Here is a 19,153-nt window from a genome sequence, read left to right on the forward strand (position 1 = left end):
CCGTGTCACAGGCCCGGGTTTGGTATGCTCCGCGCTTAGCATTACATAACCACCTTTCACCACTCTCTGCCTGATGGACAGGTATCTTTACTTACACATCGTTCACATACAGTGCAGATTAGTCATACGTATCATGCGTTACACACCAGTACATCTCGTGGGTTCGACTTACCTTTCCGGCCTTTGCTTCTGTATTCGTCGAAATTCTCCTGTAACTCCTTGTTTTCTATGCAGTTAGTGTTCGGTATGAACATACGGTTTGAATATCCAGGGAGTCTTCCTTTTATTCGTCGTCACCTGAGGCATGTGGGTTCATCACGCCAATAGCTGTTCCTCGGTGTGTAGTTATGCGCATATCACTGGTGATCCTCCTCCATTCGTACGTTACCCGCGAAACTAGGCCATGGTTCATTCCTCATGTGGCCGTTGGTTATTTGCGCTACCTTCGTGGGGATGGTATGTATTGTATCATGTTTGTGTGACTGCATACGCTATGTGTGGTGTCAGGTACATTACGCTGTGGTGTTAGCCGTGGATTGTGTGTGTTGGGTATGGTATTCTGTTCAACATGTGTGTGTCCGTGTCCTGGCGGCGTCTATCGATGGCGTTGTGCATTCAGATGTGTAACATAGCTGTTATATTCCTGTACACAACGGATGCAAGGATGCATCGGCTGCTGCTAGTGTTACCCACGCGGCTTGTTGCAAGTATGCCGCTGTCATTGACTGCCTGTATGATTCTGCTACGGTTTTGGCTGTTATCCCTTTGATATGTGTGATGGGGTATATCTGCGGATGTGGGTGACGGGTACGGGGTGTGGGTCTTGCATTTATACATACAAGATATGCTTGTGTGTGTGCTCCATCCCTGCTTGGGGAGATGCAGGTTACCTGTCTGTTGTTCTGGGAATGTTTGTTTTGTTGATGTCGTGTGGTGTCGGTTTCACCTGCATGTGTGCTTCCTGCACGTATTCCTCCTTCACATCGGTTATATATCTGCGGATGTTCGTCCGTGCCTACTATCCATTGGCATTTTGTCACTGATAGTTACGGTGATTGTGGTCCTGTACTTGGGACGGCCTGTATGCTACCGGTAGCCTCCTATTCGTGTGGCGCTTGCTTACTTAACGGTCGTGGAACACACAACGGTATTTATGGGACCGTAAGTGTCCACGATCGGTGCCGGGATAGCACATTCGTATTTTCGCCGTACATGCCTGCTGCTGTGTAACGTTGCCGACCTATCGTGTTGAGTCTACCATATGGCCGCCATACATACGGTCATGGTTTGTACATGCGTCCTTTGCATCTCCTGTTGGCTATAGTCCTGTGGTACATTCTGGGACATTTCCGCTTTGCATCGTTTTACGTCGCCACACGCCTAGCCACTGAGGAGATGTCAGTACTACTTTGTGGGTACTGCTGTACATACGCCTATGGTTCCTGTACTGTATGCCTACGCATGTTATTACACTCCGCCTGTGACATGTCACCTACATACACATTTTACAGTGGCACACACATTACACACACACAGCGGAACACACGACAACCTCACCTCACACATACACATATTGCCGCCATAGCTCTCAAACTTCCATTTCCAAAATGAGGAACACACACATTCATAATGTGGAACAGATGGGCTAACTGTGGAACACATACCAATGGCTTACTAACAACTTCAGCTACGAAGGTCATAGGATGGTTAAAATATGCTGATTTACTTACAAAGAAGAACCTTTAATGAATTACTATGATTAATTTCTATTTACCAGGATTTCATTTAAATACATTCCTAACAATGGATGTGTGACTGACTATTTCAATGTGGAACTTTGAGGAACTGCGAGGAACATGAACTGTTTTAGACCCCAAATGAGTCGTTCCTCATAATGACGTACGCTTGACAGGTAAGATTGTCGCTTTCGCACGGACGGTTGCTCACAGTACCCTCGTTGGCGCATCGCGGCGGTGTGTACCTCCGCACTCATATCCTATGGATATGACACGCACATATCCCGTTACTATACCGTGGCCTGGCGATCATCCCGACCCGCGGATATGTATTGATGCAGGTTGACATTTCCATGGCTGGCGTTCCCTGCTCTGCGCACCCTCCCGGATGATCGGGTTGTCGTTCACTATATTTACTATGTGTGGATTTCGCGTCTTACTTATCTGTAAACTTGCATCCCTGGGTTCCATATTAACCTGTTGTACTTTATATCTGTGTATGTGTACATATATTTCTACGTGTACTGATATCTATTTCCGTATCTGTGTATGCACATAAGTACATATGTAGTCGACTTGCGGCGACAGTGGCAGCATACGGCTACGCCGTCTGCTGTAGGACCGGCCTGCGGTTGAGGTGTTGGCGTTCCATGCTCTGCTGGCTATTGGGTGTGCAGTGTTTGGGTGGTGCCTTTGTTGGAGTCACACATAGGTCCGCCCATACGGTACACATTACGGGCGGACATGTTTGTGTGGCATCCATTTCACTGTGTGTGCAGGTAAGGAGGTGTCAGTCCATGGGGCCTACGCTGTCAAAGTATGTGCTATGTGTTCCCTCTTTGCCAGGGCGTAGGCATATTGGGTACACCTCCGTCTACCTACTGGGGCTGGCACAGTGTGTTCATGGTGCTGAACGCCCTATGCCTGTACTTGCCTTGGCAGTTGTGGCGGGCTTGGTGGCCCTAGACCATTATGTCCCTGCAGCAGCTGTTTCCGCAGAATCATATTGTGTAGCATACAACATACTATGAATATGTGGGCACATGTGCCTGGAGAGTACTGCAAGGCTCCACCGGATGTATCCAAGCACCGGAACCGTGATTTCAACATCCCAAACACACGCTCTATGATTATTCTGGTTTGTGCGTGTGCCTCATTATGGCATTCTTGCATGTGTGTGTGTGCATTTCTGATGGGTGTCATCATCCATGGCTCCAGTGCATAGCCAGCATCCCCCACAAGGTGACCTTGTGTGATGTCCCCCCTGGCGAATACCTGATACAGCTGTGAGGCATGCCAGATATGGGAGTCGTGGTAGCTTCCAGGGCTGCCAGCACACACATCCATGATAATGCCCTGCGCATTGCATACGACCTGGCAATTGATGGAGGGGTATCCCTTGCGGTTTATGTAGCGTCTACCCTGCTCCCAAGGCGGTGACTTGATTTCTATGTGCGTACAGTCTATCGCACCCAGTACCTCCGGGTATTGTGCCACACGGTGGAAGTGGCGCATATTGCTAGCCAACTCCTCCTGAGATCTGGGGAAGTTTATATACTCATGGGCATGTCGTAACATGGCATCCAGGAACTGGTGTAGTACCCTGGATGCTGATGCCTGTGAGATACCCATTATATCCCCGGTTGGCCTTTGAAAAGTACCTGTAGCCAATATTCGCATGCTCACACATACCTTTGTGTCCACTGGGATGGGCTCCCCTCTGTTGTCTCTTGTTCTCAGGCGTGGCCGGCACAGCTCCACTATTTGTTGTAACGTGTCCCTGTCCACCCTGTAGCGCTCTACTATCTCCAGGTCTTGCAGCCCCTGGTAGGTCACCCTTGGTCTGAACACTCTCCTTCTCCTATGAGGCCTCACGGTAGTTGTCGGCACCCTCCTCCGCAACTCCGTCTGTCTCTGACACATACCTATGCATCACGGCCACGGCGGCACCCAGCATATACATATTAAAAGTTCCCCGTGTGTTTACACCCTACGGTCGGGGGTTTCGGAAATCGCTGTGTGTTGTGTGCATTCACACTTTATACTGTTGTGCTGTATACCCGGTGATGTCATTGGGTGTGTCTGTGCAGCCGTATCTGTGGATTATCTTCGGTGTTTTACCATTGCAACTGCAACGGTATTGCCTGTAGTGTTACATTACAGTTGCCTGCATTGGCTTAGCTTTGCATCTTACATTACTGTTTCTGCACGTTGCACCTACTATTGCCTGCAGTGCATCCTGCAGGCACATGGCATATGATGCATTTTGTCTGCCGCCGCCGTTATGCTACCTCTGTACTTGGCTGTGCTATGTTGGTTCTTTGCTCTTTGCATTTCTACTACATCCCCTACTATCTTTGCATTCCTATGCCTCCCCTTTCCCGTTTTGCAGGAGTCTGCATGCAGAGTTGTCAGCTGCCGCCGTTTGCCCTTCCTGGATTGATTGGTGTTGATTGCTCATTACGGCTCCAATTACACTGCTTCCGCATTTCCTCATATTCTCCGCGTTACCTTCCTATATCCGTGGTTGTTGACGGGGAGGCCGTCACATGACTGGGTTGGGGAATGTAGTCATCCTCGTGCACATGCATCTATGCGGGCATTATGTACTCTCAGCGCATCTATTTCCTCACACGCCAATCCTGCTGCTGTGATGTGCATTGTACAGCCCATGTTTGCTGCCCTCCAATGTGCTTCCTCATACAGTGGCACACCCCTCTGCGATTGACATGTATCCCGTGTAGGCCACTCCTCGGTGTACTACCGCTGCGCCGTTTGCTCCATCCTTACACCGGCACCGGTTTTGCGATTCACTATTATCTACCTCATTTGCATGGCATTGACTGCTAATACATGGTTACGACGCCGAACACTGCCGCCACTCCTTGACAACCCTTGCGCTGGGGTTGAGGCTTTCCATACATCCTATGGTGTGTGGTGGCTGTGCATCTGATGTGTATTATACTGCTCTTTTAGGACATTCTCATATTATTTAATTGTTTTGCACCTTCTGTGCACATATCCGGGGGTTCTGCTGTGGTTTCTGCATACATAACATTTATGTCATTATTTACAGTTTGGGCATGTTTTCTTTGGACATTCTCGGTGCCTTTCGCCATTGGCATATTGCACCTGTATGATACCTGACGTTGACAGCCTTCCGTTACTCCTTGGTCATGTTTGGCTAAATGTAAACCGTTTTTTTGGTTTACATTGCCGTGCCCTTACGCTACGCCTGCCCAACTTCGTGAATCGCTATTTGCCTTCATTTGCATGGTGCAATACCTCACACAGTGTGATTAGCATACCTACGCCGGGGGCGGCGCAGGTCCGGCGCATGCCGGGAGTGCACATGGGATTGATTCATACCTGAATCGCTCGGTGGCCATATTTGGCTTTATAACGCCGACGCTATGCGGGCGCCTGGCGCAAGGTTCATGAATCCCGGGGTCTATCTTTTTGTTCTGATTTAACTATGCAATCTAAAAAAACAATTTAAATACTCAATCAACAATTATTAGACATACATAATGTTATATATATATATATATATATATATATATATATATATATAAACTATATAGGACACAGTATATTTATATTATTAGAATGTTTAGGACTGTTTGTATAACATTTGACATGAATATATATTTTGATTTTTTTGATTGATATACATAGGTTCAATAGTATATGTATATATATATTTGTTAATATATTTTTTTTAATTTATATTATTATAGTTTATATATATATATATATATATATATATATATATATATATATATATATATATATATACATATAACATTATGATAGAAACTCAACATTGTTGAATTGAATTGTTGAATAAAATTATAGAGCTAGCCTGATATATATTTTTAAAGAAGCTTAGCGCGTTGCAAAATTGTAATGGGTAGTATATCATATGAGATTTAATGCGTTTTTAAATAACAATGCGTAATTTATTTAAATTGCTAATTATTCTTTTTAGATATATTGTCCTTATAGCACGTAGGTTATAATATATTATGTTGATATAGTTTATATTTAGGATGATGAATGTATTAAATGCTGGAGTGCAATAGTTTAAGGTATATTTATGAGTGAATAATCTCTATGGGAGCACTTGAATATTTACTTATCTTTATTTACATCTGTTAACCTATGTACATAGCATGGGCGTATTTGCGCTCTGTGCTTACAACTTACAAAAGGTTGGTACGCGCTTATGCATTATGAGTTTTTAGTATTGTTAACCTTGGACTAATATGTTTATTTTAGTGCGTCTTTTAGTAGTAATGGGCAGTATATTAAATTGTTGATTTTTAGTGATATGTAGGTTATAATCCATCAGGTTGACTTATTTTATAGTAATGATGACGAATGTACCAAAAGTTTGAGTGCAATAGTGAATAATTTTGATGGATCTATGTTGAGTAATTATCTGTTCACATTTGCTAAATGTTTGTTTAAATCATGGGCGTATTTGCGCTATGTGTTCATAAAGTATAAGTGTTTCGATGTGCGCTTACATACTATGATATTTTCGGCACAGTTGACTTTAGATTAATATATCTAAGTTGATCGAATTTTTTAACAAACTGTTTAGTTTGATTGTTAGAAATACATAGTATGTATATAAAGTTGATGACAGTGTGCTACTTAAATGAATGAAGTTACTGTTAAAGGCTTTGCTTTATACTTTATATGTGAGAATAGTACTGTATAGAATATAGCTGTAGGGATCATTATGTGTCTTGCTTCACTGTTAGAATTATATAAATAATGTTGATTTTAGAAATAATCAGTCAGGCAATTTCAACGGAGAGGGTCATTATGGCTATGTTGCAGTGATGAACAAGTTAAAATAATGTTAATGCAGATGAGCGTTAGTTTTACTGCTCTTAGTGACAGTATCTCCTTAATAGTTTGAATGCATTTAGAAAGGAATTACGTCACAAGTATTTATATATATTAGTTAATTAGTTTGTTTGAATTTTAACGGTCTGATGAAGCTTTTGTGATAGCGCTTACTGTGTGTGCACGAATTAAAGTCCGATCTGTTTTTACATCGCTGTTATTTTGGATTATTTGCTTTGTGGAAAGACTTTTAATACTTTTATGCTCTGGTTGCCCCTCTGCCTGTTTATTTGGACTTATTTATTTGTTTTCAGAGATTACCGAGAGGCATTTACACCGCTGGGAACTTGGTTATTGTTCTTTGGATATATATATATATATATATATATATATATATATATATATATATATATATATTTATATGTCCGTATGGATATATATGTGTATGTCAGTTATTATAGCTATTTGTATATATACGTTTTTATCTATATATACATATGTGTGTCCGTTAACCTATACATTTCCCGGACATGGACACTTACACATGCGTATTGATTTTATCCCTGCTTCAACAGCATACTATTGCCTTAGTCATTCTGACACTGGCACTTCACTCCGGTGAACTTGTGCTCAGTATATTGCACGTTGTGCAGCGGACAGATGTCGCAGGTTTTTCATGTCTGGGGTGCCGCTGCTAGCTGGGTTCTGATAGTGTCATTCGACCTATTCCTCGTATGCGCAGCCTATTATTCCTGCTATTGTGTTTGTTTCTGTACACATTCATATTATTACTGTTGAAAGGATGTGTGTTTGTGTTACTGTGACTGTACATCGACAAATTGTTGTCTTCATGTAGTTGTGTCTCTCTGCTTTTCCCGGTTTGGGGTTGTCACAGCAGAATTCCATTCCGCTCATGAGTGGCGTATAGGTTTTACGTGCCGTGCTGCCAGACCTGACACACAACGTCCGACAATGATACGCCCAGTCATGCATTTCTCCATGCAAACAATGCTCTATCTGGGAATCGCAACTACGTACTAGCTAGGGTTACCACCTGTCCCACTTTGTGAGGGACAGTCCCGCTTTGGGCAGTTGTGTCCTGCGCAAAACTGACAAAATGGCAGGTGTCCTGAGATTATTGTACGAAAATATTTCCTAAGTTTTCTTTCATAGTTTCATAAAACAGTTATTTTTTCTCTGAAACACTTACATGCGATATGAAATAGCATAAGCAACTCAAATGCTACATGAATAAGCTTTTATTTTGGCAGAAAGGTGAAGTTCTATCATTTGTACTGGTCAAGGTATGTTTTGTCCTGCAAATCTGACATTTCTACAGAAAATGTCCCACTTTGAGCATTTGAAATGGTGGTAACCCTACTAGCTGACCTCCACGGGCCGCTCCATTGCACCCGGCGCAACATACCCTATCACTCCTGTGTCCATACTCGCATATCCATGGTTTCTCCTGCACACCCGTGTTGAGTTTCCCCGCATAACAGACATTATACACCTGATATCGCAGCCATGACACACCTTTACACATTGCCCTCTCATGAGCGTTGGGGCCTTACACACATTTTGTACCACCTCATGTATTCACAGGCTCACCATCCATTAATATTTGCACATATGTGACTTTCCTGGTGTTATGCATTACAAACAATTTGCGTGTTACAAGTGTAGGTGGTCGCAACAAGTCCTGTCTGTTTACAATGTTGACATAGCACTTCAACGATGTTATGGCCACTGGTATAGCCCTGCCTCTGGTGTGGAGAGTGGTGCTCTACCCACACTTGTGCAGCTTTATGTGACATACACTGCGAGCACTTCATAATTCCTAACTTGCTCTGGATTCCCTTCACAACCCTTAGGTTTGCTTTCGTCTTTCAGCGTTCCTAACATATCTATATATATATATATATATATATATATATATATATATATATATGGTTCTAGGTTATAACATCGACAGCCACTTTCACCGACAACAGAAACATCGACACCACATAATCGACAAACCATAACCACGACACCTCACATGCCCGACAAACAAGTAACCGACAGTCCACAAACACGAAACCCCATACACTGCACACACCACAATAACAACAATCAACTAACAAAACACATCCCCTATCCAAAAACCACACACAGAACACAAGCATACCAAAATCCTCACAAACCCACACTAAACCTCACACACACAACTATGTACAACCCTAACCCAAACCCTTACCCTAAGGTCTGTCACTATCGCACACTCAGCTAACCCACGCCCTAACCCTAACTCACTTAACCTGCCCCTAACTCAAAAAATACCACTACCGCACACTTACCTAACCCGCGCCCTAACCCTAACTCACTTAACCCACCCCTAACCCAAAAAATACCACTACCGCACACTTACCTAACCCGCGCCCTAACCCTAACTCACTTAACCCACCCCTATCCCCACACACTGTCACTATCCACACTTACCTTACTCGCACCCTAACGTCCGTCACCACCGCATACTCACACAGCCTTCTTTCCAAGTCACTATCCCTGGCGTCGGCGTTTTCATCCATAGCGTCGGTCTTCCGAATGTCGATCATCTGGCGCCCGCTAATCCGTTGTCGGTGATGTCGGCTGTCAATCTTCTAACCTAGACCCATATATATATATATATATATATATATATATATATATATATATATATATATATATATATAGATATATATATATATTTATATGTCTATATAGATATATATATATATATGTGTGTATATATATATATATATATATATATATATATATATATATATATATATATATAGATAGATATGTAGCTATATAATTGCATATTTCTGTTATGTCTGTGGATATTTCTCTACACACACATCTATATAACTATATATATATATATGAAAGGTACAGCTGTAGAAGACAACATACATTTGCTATGCTAATAGCTGCGTACACCCGTGCAGGCCCACTTGCATCTACTTATTCTGAGTTACATATGTTTACAGGCACGTCTTTAGGATTACATGTGCCTTATTCCTTATGACTGGAGAATTTCTCCCCGGGCCTCCGCTGAAGACAGGATCTATGGAACCTAGTCGGACTTTCCCGGTCAACAAATGTTAAATAAATAAAAATAAAAATAAATGACAGTACCACTTTGATGGAATCCGGTTAATGGACCCATGCGAACGCGGTCACCTTTACATGTATAACTATTGGCTTTACAGCACAGAGGCTTTTATTACACAATTAATATGTGCTATAGTCGTACTTGCACCGGGAATGCCTTTATGTTGGGCGGATGCTGTAACCACTACACTATTGGTGTTCTGGCTCATTTATATGTATACTCATGGTTCATAGCTACTCTGACATATGCCTCACTGCTTCCCTTACACAGCAGGCATCCATTCTCCTGCTGGGAAAACCGCAGTACTACAATTTGGACATTCCCTGTTTCCTAATGCTCTAGACCCGTGCTGCGAGTCTATTCACTCCAAGGATATTCATAACCCCTACGCTTATAGTCCTCGCACATACACGTGTTGGATTGTCAGGATTTTCATGTGCTGGTCCAGGTTTAGGCTCAGCTGACTGGTGACTAGCACTGCCCTGGTGCTGTTCAAAGATCAGACATAGCACATGGCCAGAGTTAGTCCAGAGTTTCACAGTCTACCTGTGTTTACAGACGCAGGTGTTTGGGCACCTCTGACCACATTATTGGGTCAGCGCTACATAATTTAGAGCGGGGAGTGGTTCCACTACATAATGCAGGTTGGGGCGGGGTTCCCTTCCCATTTGACTATTTCATTCATTTATACATACAATGAATATTATTCTGGACATCTGTTATGAAATCATTACAGGTATGCAATAGTCTAGTCAACAGCTGTTACAGCTGGTTTGTGTACTTCTGTGTACGGACCTCTCTGATAGTCGGGGACTCATGTCTACAGTGACAGGGACAAGGCTATGACAACTCAGGGACAATCATGGGCACTTCTACCATATTAGTACTATTAACTTGGAACATGTTGACAGATTCGTGATACTACTAATTGTCTGCAGTTAAATGCATCTAGTACTCTTTATTGTTGTGAGTAGTCATTCTCATTCAACACCTTTCCCCCAAAGGGTACTGACTTTGTGAGTTTTTAAGGGTCTGGCCAGTTATTGTGCGAATGCTCTGACCATTGGTATAGTTGACATTGTCATATGTACGGGTAGTGCTGTATTCTGGTGACTAAGGTTGGCACCTTTTCACATAGCCAAGATGGGACATTTTCAGAACACACCTGGTTTTAAATGCCGACACATACCCACGGTCAGTACAACGGATAGAACTTTACTTATTTGCTGACATAAAAACCTATTGTTGTAGTGGTTTATTTGCTTATTCTGGTTTTTGTAACATTTAGGTATTGTAGATACTGCAATAATTCTTTTCTGCTACTTTTACATAATATATGGGACATAATTATGTCCTACAATCCCAGGATATTTGCCGTTTGATATGTCTTTTGTCAGGACACAACTGTCCAACGATGGACTATCCCTCGCAAAGCAGGACAGATGGCAACCCTACTGCGGATACCAGATTTTTTGGGCCAACACATAGCCACAGTCACTGCAGGTTTAGAACAGTCATTTGTTTCCTAGCTGTAAGCCTTATACCTTTGGCACTTTTGTTGTTTGCCTGTTTCTTGTATGACTTGCATTTTATTCTATCGTGACGTGACCGCTTTAGGCAACTGTTACATGCAGATTGGTGCATAATTATTCCCTACTGTCACAAGACATTTGGCATTGTACCATTGTTGGTCAGGTCACACCTACACACACATTAATTGTCCCTCACACAGTGGATCAGGGGTATCCTGTTTACGTCAGTGCCTTCATCACCCTTATACCATGTGCCACTATATGAATGTGTGCAATATAGTCTCCTGCTTATTCGTGTCGGGTGTTTGATCCTGGGTGGTAGGTTATGCATGACCACTTAGGGCTGGACAGTGTCATGCACCTCTAATGCACATTCCAACTTGTGTCCAGATATCTACTGGACTAGACTTCATGTCTTCCATTCTAATGTTTACACAGCTTACGTATCCCATGAGGGATATCCAAAAATTGGACCAATCCACAACAAGAGAGATAACGAACATCTTTTTGGCTATATGAAAATGTGCTGGGGGTTTTACATGCAAGGGATACATAGTGTGCAATCCTGCAACTGCCTAGGGTGACACTACCTACCACATATGCATAGTGGTCACTATGTGTAGCTGTGGCTGCACCAAACCAGTAGGCCAAGTATGGCTGGATTTGGTGGACATTCAGGTACGGGAGCAGGTTGTGTGATGTGGAGGGGATGCTGGGTAGTCCATTATGCATCCAGGTGTGTTGCATTTGTTATGGCCAGTTCCATCAGGACCAATCTGTGGGTATGTGCCAGTGACATGTCTATCGATTTGTATCGCACATTTCAATATTCATATGTTTGTGGGATTGTGTTCTACAGTATGGCCTGTCTGGTTGTATTGCAGCTGTTTATACATGTGTTTGTGTTTCTTTCAGCTTCACCCGCTGCTCCCTCATACACCTCCAGTTCACCTATTCTGCATACAACACAGTATCACCTTGGAGGATTGTACTATTACCCATCCCCCCACACACACAAATTCCTCACACCCCATAAATCACTGCTTTGGTTGTTGGCCCATGACACGGCTAGAGTAACACATAGAATACCCTACATGTGTCAGGTACCTTTATGGTTGTGTGGACTACCCTGCCATGTTTGCTTCCACATGCTATGCCTCACGCACATAGGTAGATGCCCATACTTAACTTTCATTACATGGTTGGTATACCCGGGTACTACCTGTTCAACTGTGACACATCCTGACAAGTTCGGCTTGTACCTCTGATTTCCAGATTTTGGCACCCTGTTCTACTCATTGGTAGGATGCCACCTTTTCCTATGTCCAGGATGGGATATATTCCATACACATATCCGACTGTACTGGACAACACATCCCCACAGTCGACGGTACGGATAATACTGTTCCTTTTGGCCTACATGTTTCCGTATTGTTGTAGCTGTTTATATGCTCCTTCTGTTTCATTTACATGCTTATTCTATTTCCTATCACATTTGGTATGTGAAATACGGACATACCTTTTGTATGTGACTATTACATGCCTTGTGGGATATGATTCGGACATAAGGTTGCTAGATATCTACATTTATCGTGTAATTTGCTATGGACACATCTGCCCAGCTGTGTACCCTCCCTCACATTATGGGTCAGCTGGTGACCCACACCATTGGGTTGGGTGTACCTACTGGTGGCTCGCTAACATATGATGTGTTTCACTTCCACTTGGTATAGCTATCTAAATGGCATTGGACTACGGCCACATGGTCTTCCATGTCATTTGTTCATGGGATAGGGACCCGTGCATTTGTGTTTGCTTCTTCACTTTGTGTTTGCAGGAACTTTCTTGCATGCTTTGCATATGTTTCAGTATCCAGGAACACTGACAGATGTGATTACTATCTTGCAACTTGTTATATGCAAGCATTTTAGATTGCACGTCAGTAGCTGCCATTTCCATGCTTCCATGAGACACTTCGACGCGCCCTATGCACTCGCGCTCCTTTCCTGTGCACGTGGCTGTGGTGGCAGCATGTCTTCATTAATATGCATCTGGCACTACTGCACCATCTTCACGCCGCACTGTCAGTGCAAGCCTACCGCCGTCCTTGCGCCGAGCTACATGAATCCCGGGGTATGTGTTTCTTATACAATAAAAACACACCACAAAGACAGTAATACAACATAAAAATAAGCTTTCTATTTAAATAAATAAACCAATAAATAGTATACATAATATATTATAAAACAAAATTCTATCTATCAAGTGCTCTCAACCTCAATAAACAGTATATAGAGCAGTATTCATTAAAACCTGGCCATGTGCAGGCGTTCAGTTTAAGTTGTCATAATAACTCTGTTTTTCTCTAAATACAAACAGCTGATTGCAAAATGCACAATGATATTGGTTGGTTAGCCAATTATAAGTGTTTTATTTAAACGGATGATGGATTAACTAGATTATCTGATGAAGTCCGTATAATTTTGATTCTTGAACGAAAGCGCTTATCAGTCGTGGTATTCATTTCTTTATTAAAAATTTTTTGTTTTTATCCTGATCAGATTCCATTCGGTTATTTAGTGTTTTTGAGTTTTAGTTTGTCTTTTGTCTTTACTCAATCATTTTATAACTTAGGTAGGCTGCTGCTCTCACTCAGTGAAGCAGCTGTGGGGAGGGGGAAGAAGAATTTAGGTTTATAGAGTAGGAGGGAGATTTTAGGCTTAGGAATCAGGAAGGGGGTTTAGGTTTAGGGAGCAAGAGAAGAGTTTGTTCTTAAGAAGTGATTGGGGAATGTCAGTTTAAGGAGGGAGGTTTGAAGTTTTAGGTTTGCTGAGCTATCTAAGGCATTAAGGGATTAACACAAACACTGGAACAGATAGTGCAAGCTCCAAAAATAGGATCAAACATACTGAATCTGGTACTCACCACATGGGAGAGCATTGAACCTCTCCTGTGTCACTTCCTCACTAGTGAGGTCAGATCACAAAGCTGTTGCCTTTGAAGCAAAAATCAGTCTAGAAAACCCAGCTAAACCAGTAACTATCAGGAACTGCATTTTATTAAGTGACAATTTGTCAAATTTCATGGCTCCCCCTAATGCTGAGACCACAGCTATCTATGCAAAATTAGTTTATGTCCCTTTACAAATGTGATTGGCTGCAGACAGGCTGCCATACCTACAAGAAGTAAACCCAAAACAAACATTAACCCCACTGATGAAATGTTCACAAAAATTAGGTATATAATAAAAGAGGAAAATTCATGACCAAACTCAGAAAGAGCAAGTTCCTTAAACACAACTGCTTTCTTATACAACTAAACAAGATACAAAGAGATCTAATTAAATCCAGCAATTCCCACAACCAGGTCAGGACACCTCACTAAGGACAATCACAAGGCCTTCTTCAGTTATGTCCAGAACCTTAAATTTAACACCCAGCAGTGTGCTGAACTGCTGGTGAATGGCACCACCTTCACCAATCAGGATGACATAGCAAATCTACTGGCTGATAAATTCATCTCAGACTTCACCCCCCCCCAGCTCTATCAGGTAAAATCCTCTCCAGCATAATACCCCCAACTATTAGCAGGGGACCAGGTGCTTGCTGCACTCACTAAAGCCAAGAACACCACCTCCATGCCTCCCAACATCATCCTTGGTTGCCTCCTGAACAGTCTAAAACATGACCTATCAGCACCACTTTACACATTCTTCAACTACAGCCTTGAAACAAGCTTCATTCTAAGTGAACGGAGGACCACAGCAGTTATTCTCCTCCACTACGGTCATCATAGCACAAGGGTCACAAAGCAGTGCATACTGCATATCTTGATGTAGCCAAGGCATTCAATACATTACTCCACTCAGGCATTGCTGACAAGCCCTCCGAGCTAGGCATAAATCCCTACATAATTTGTTGTACTCTTAGCTGGCTCACAGATAGGATTTAAGAAGTTAGGATAGCTGAGCCTCCACCAACAGACCAGTGACCAGCGGAGTACCCCCTCTGTGATGGGCCCCCTACTGTTTGGCATCTACATTTTGGAAGTCAAGGTGAGTGTTCAAGGCCTCTGACTCACCAAGTTTGCACATGGCTGTAAACTGGGAACTAACAGATTTCCTGAACACAGATATGTCACTAGTGACAAAGCCATGGCCCAAATCTCAATTAAAAAAAACGCATTATAATGACCTTTGGGAAACTTTCAACCAAAGTTAATTACTCCATTAACAAAATGCCCCTAAGAGTCTACCCAGTAGTAAGGTATCTGGAAACATATATAGACAGCAATCTGGTCTTTGACCAACATGTAGTTAAGATAATAAGAAAATCATTCTATGTCACTCAACTTATAGGTAAGGGTACGGCATATAGGTCCTAGGAAATTATAGTACCTCTCTACTTTACCCTTATCAGACCTATAATCAAATACAGTGTCCTATCTGGCATGTATCTAACCAGACATTTGTAACAGTTTGAACACTCACAAAGGTTTCTCATCATTAGAATTCAAGGCATGAATACCCTGTCCTACACCGACTGCCTAAAGGCTCTGTCTCTGTATTCCATTTCTTACAGGCTGCTGAGAGGTTATCTTTTCCTGGCTTACAGGGCTTCCTCAGACCCAGCCCTGATGGATCTGTTGCACATGCACAAAACAAACAGCAATAAAAACAATATATCCAGGGATCTGAACTTTGCTTGTGACATAAACATAACATCCTGGAGAGTGTCAAATATGTTTCCCGGCAGTTCCTCACAATATGGAGTAGACTTCCTATCCATGTAAAACAGAGTTCCTCCCCAATCCTATTCAAAGACAACCTTGACAACTGGAGGGGAAATTGTAAATTTGCACCCAGTCTGGCCTCCATGGCCCTTATAGACAGAAGATATCAATAAGAAAGTTATTATCCTAACCCCCAATCCTTAGTTACCTCCTTACTAACATGACCACCCCCATATAGACACCCATGATACTCAGGATGCAAATGATTTGGGGTGTGTGGCTTGGCTTGTAAGGGCCCTAGTGGATGTTAGCCTAGTAACAATCTAATGAACCAATGAACCACCTTTTTGCTGATTCTTGAAGCCCACACAGTAGTATGCACTACAAGATCACACCTTAAAGAGAGAAAAAAAGCTAGCTAGCTTTTATGATATTTTGGTGACTCTGGACACGGAACTAACTGAAAACACAGCTTTTATTCAGCTCTTGTGTTGACTTATCCAAGGTTATAAAATATATTTTGAAAAAAAAATAGTCTTACTATGAAAAAAATGTATCCACCATTAAAGCAAACTGTCAAAATAAAAAAAAAATAGTTTCACCAAGAGAAAACTTTTCCAACAACCACGTAAAACAAATTTGTTGCAGGCACAATATGAATCAAGTTCACACCCACATCATCCATCTCCAGTTCCACAATTGCATAATTTTTCTACAGCCTTCCACTCTATCCTGAGATATTTGTTCATCCTGGGAATCCCTTTCCAGGAAGTACTCAGAGGAGAGAGATTTAGATAGATAGATAGATAATAGCCTGAACTTTGACCACCATGTGTCCACAGTGGTGAGGAAGTCCTTTTATATGGCATAACGTATAACTAAAGGCATGGCAGCCAGATCTAAGGAAATTACAGTCCCACTGTACTCAGCCTAAATTAGACTAAAAATCGAGTACACTGCACCATTTGGCATATATTTGACTAGGCAGCTGGAGCAACTTCAGAAGTTCCTCACAAAGAAAATATAGGGTGTAAACAACATGAACTATGTGGAAAGACTAAAAGCCATATCCCTTTACTCTGTCTCCTACCGACTATTAAGAAGTGACCTATGCCTGACGTACATACACTCACAAATCTAGCCCTGATGGAAGTGCTACACATCCATAAGTTAAACACCATGAGGGTCACTGATCTAGGGATGTAAATTTAGTCAGCGACTCAAACAAATCATACTAGACAGACATATATGTGTCTCAGAGATTGCCCCTTCTTTGAATCAGGCTTCCTATTCTCATTAAGCAAAGTCCTTCCATGTCCCTCTTCAAATACAGTTTGGATCAATGTATGGGAATTCACAAATTCACTCCTGGGATAGTGCTTATGTCCCTTATGGATAAATCTATGCCATCCTCTTGCCCCTAGGAGTCATATACTGGGTAAAATTGAGTTATATTGTCTAGGCTTATAAGGGTCTTTAAGCCATTAGCCTAGTAATCCCTTGTGAACCTATGAACCTATAAGAATCCACTTCCATCTCAGGCACAACTACAGTCCCCATCCAAACTCCAATCCACTACAATGATCTGCCTGCTGAGACTCTAATGAATCTGGTCTATGAGATAAGAGCTTCCTTGAGAATCTAGTGACTCTCCAATAGCTATGAGAAACCCTTGTTTTATACAAAAATAAATTACCCAAGGAGCTTCATAATAACCCATTAGTCCAACAAGCACATGATTATCTTCTAGCTAACCCCAGCATAACTTGAGTGCTCCTAAAGAAAAAGAAAAAGTATAATTTACATACTGATGACATTACTTGATCTCATAGACAACGGTTTAAAGCCAAAATGTCTAAAAATGGAACATTTTTCAATATTTACATCACGTACAACACTTAGTGCCCCAGAATGCTGTAACAAGTTCTTTATGAAAAATATGTATGTGCCATTATATGTGTTCTCATAATGTGTGAAGTTTGGGATCATACTCACAATAATTAACCACATCACAAGGCCTTAATTGCCAACTACTCAAGTGTAAAACCAAGTAGTTGGCCTGGTGAGCCAAATTCAGGAAGTTTGCTTCTCACTGAAGGATCATCTCAAAGGAAGACCGGGAAAAAATGGAGTGAGAGAGCTTCCATCTGAACTAACATGTGGAGAGTAACCTACAGATTATACTTTCTGGAAGTACCATTTTAAGAGATAAAAGTAGGACCTGGTTGTGGCCTGTAGACTTGGACTTTCCTTAAAACTTAAGAAAGACTTGCAGCCTGTAAATTTCTGTTTAGTTATCAGGGTGCTCATACCCTGGAAGGTCTATGTGACTGGAACCTGTTATGAGGATACTGCTTACTTTACTTTGGAATTTTAAAGCTAAGTGGGCTAATATTTCTGTATGTGGAATTTGAATAAACTTGTTATTTTATATGTCCTGCATCCAGCATCTTCTTGGACTTGTACTGGCAGTTTGCACTGATAATATGGCCAGTCACTTGCCAAATTACAGTTCCTTCCATATTTTGTGCTATACATCCCTTACAGATATGTACCTGCTATGTTTCTGGTATAGCTGACTGGTGTTCACAACCATGGAGCAATATATATATATATATATATATATATATATATATATATATATATATATATATATATATATATACATACACACACACACACACACACACACACACACACACATATAGATAGATAGATAGCTAGATAGATAGATAGATAGATAGATAGATAGATAGATAGATAGATAGATGGGTCTACTTCTAAATTTCGAAGTGTCAAAACCTTGAATTTCTTATGGTTGAGATAAGATCAAAGTTTTGAAACTTTGAAATTTAAATAAAAAAATAAATAGAAACATGAACGTTTTTGCAGGGGGACAAGCCACCCGCACCCCCCACATCCCCTGCTAATTAAATATACCAACTCTGGGATTGCACTGCAGCAAGGAAAATGGTAAATATACTATTCTGTATACACAACGATCTCCATTTAAAAAGTTTAAATTTCAAAACTTCAGTCTTATCTTCTCAACCATAAGAAATTCAAAGTTTGAAACTTGGAAATTTAGAAGCGGACTCATATATATATATATATATATATATATATATGGGTCTCCTTCTAATGACCGAAACGCC

Source organism: Protopterus annectens, chromosome 1.part1, assembly GCF_019279795.1.
Source record: "Protopterus annectens isolate FY-2018-M chromosome 1.part1, PAN1.0, whole genome shotgun sequence".
Classification (NCBI taxonomy): Eukaryota; Metazoa; Chordata; order Ceratodontiformes; family Protopteridae; genus Protopterus; species Protopterus annectens.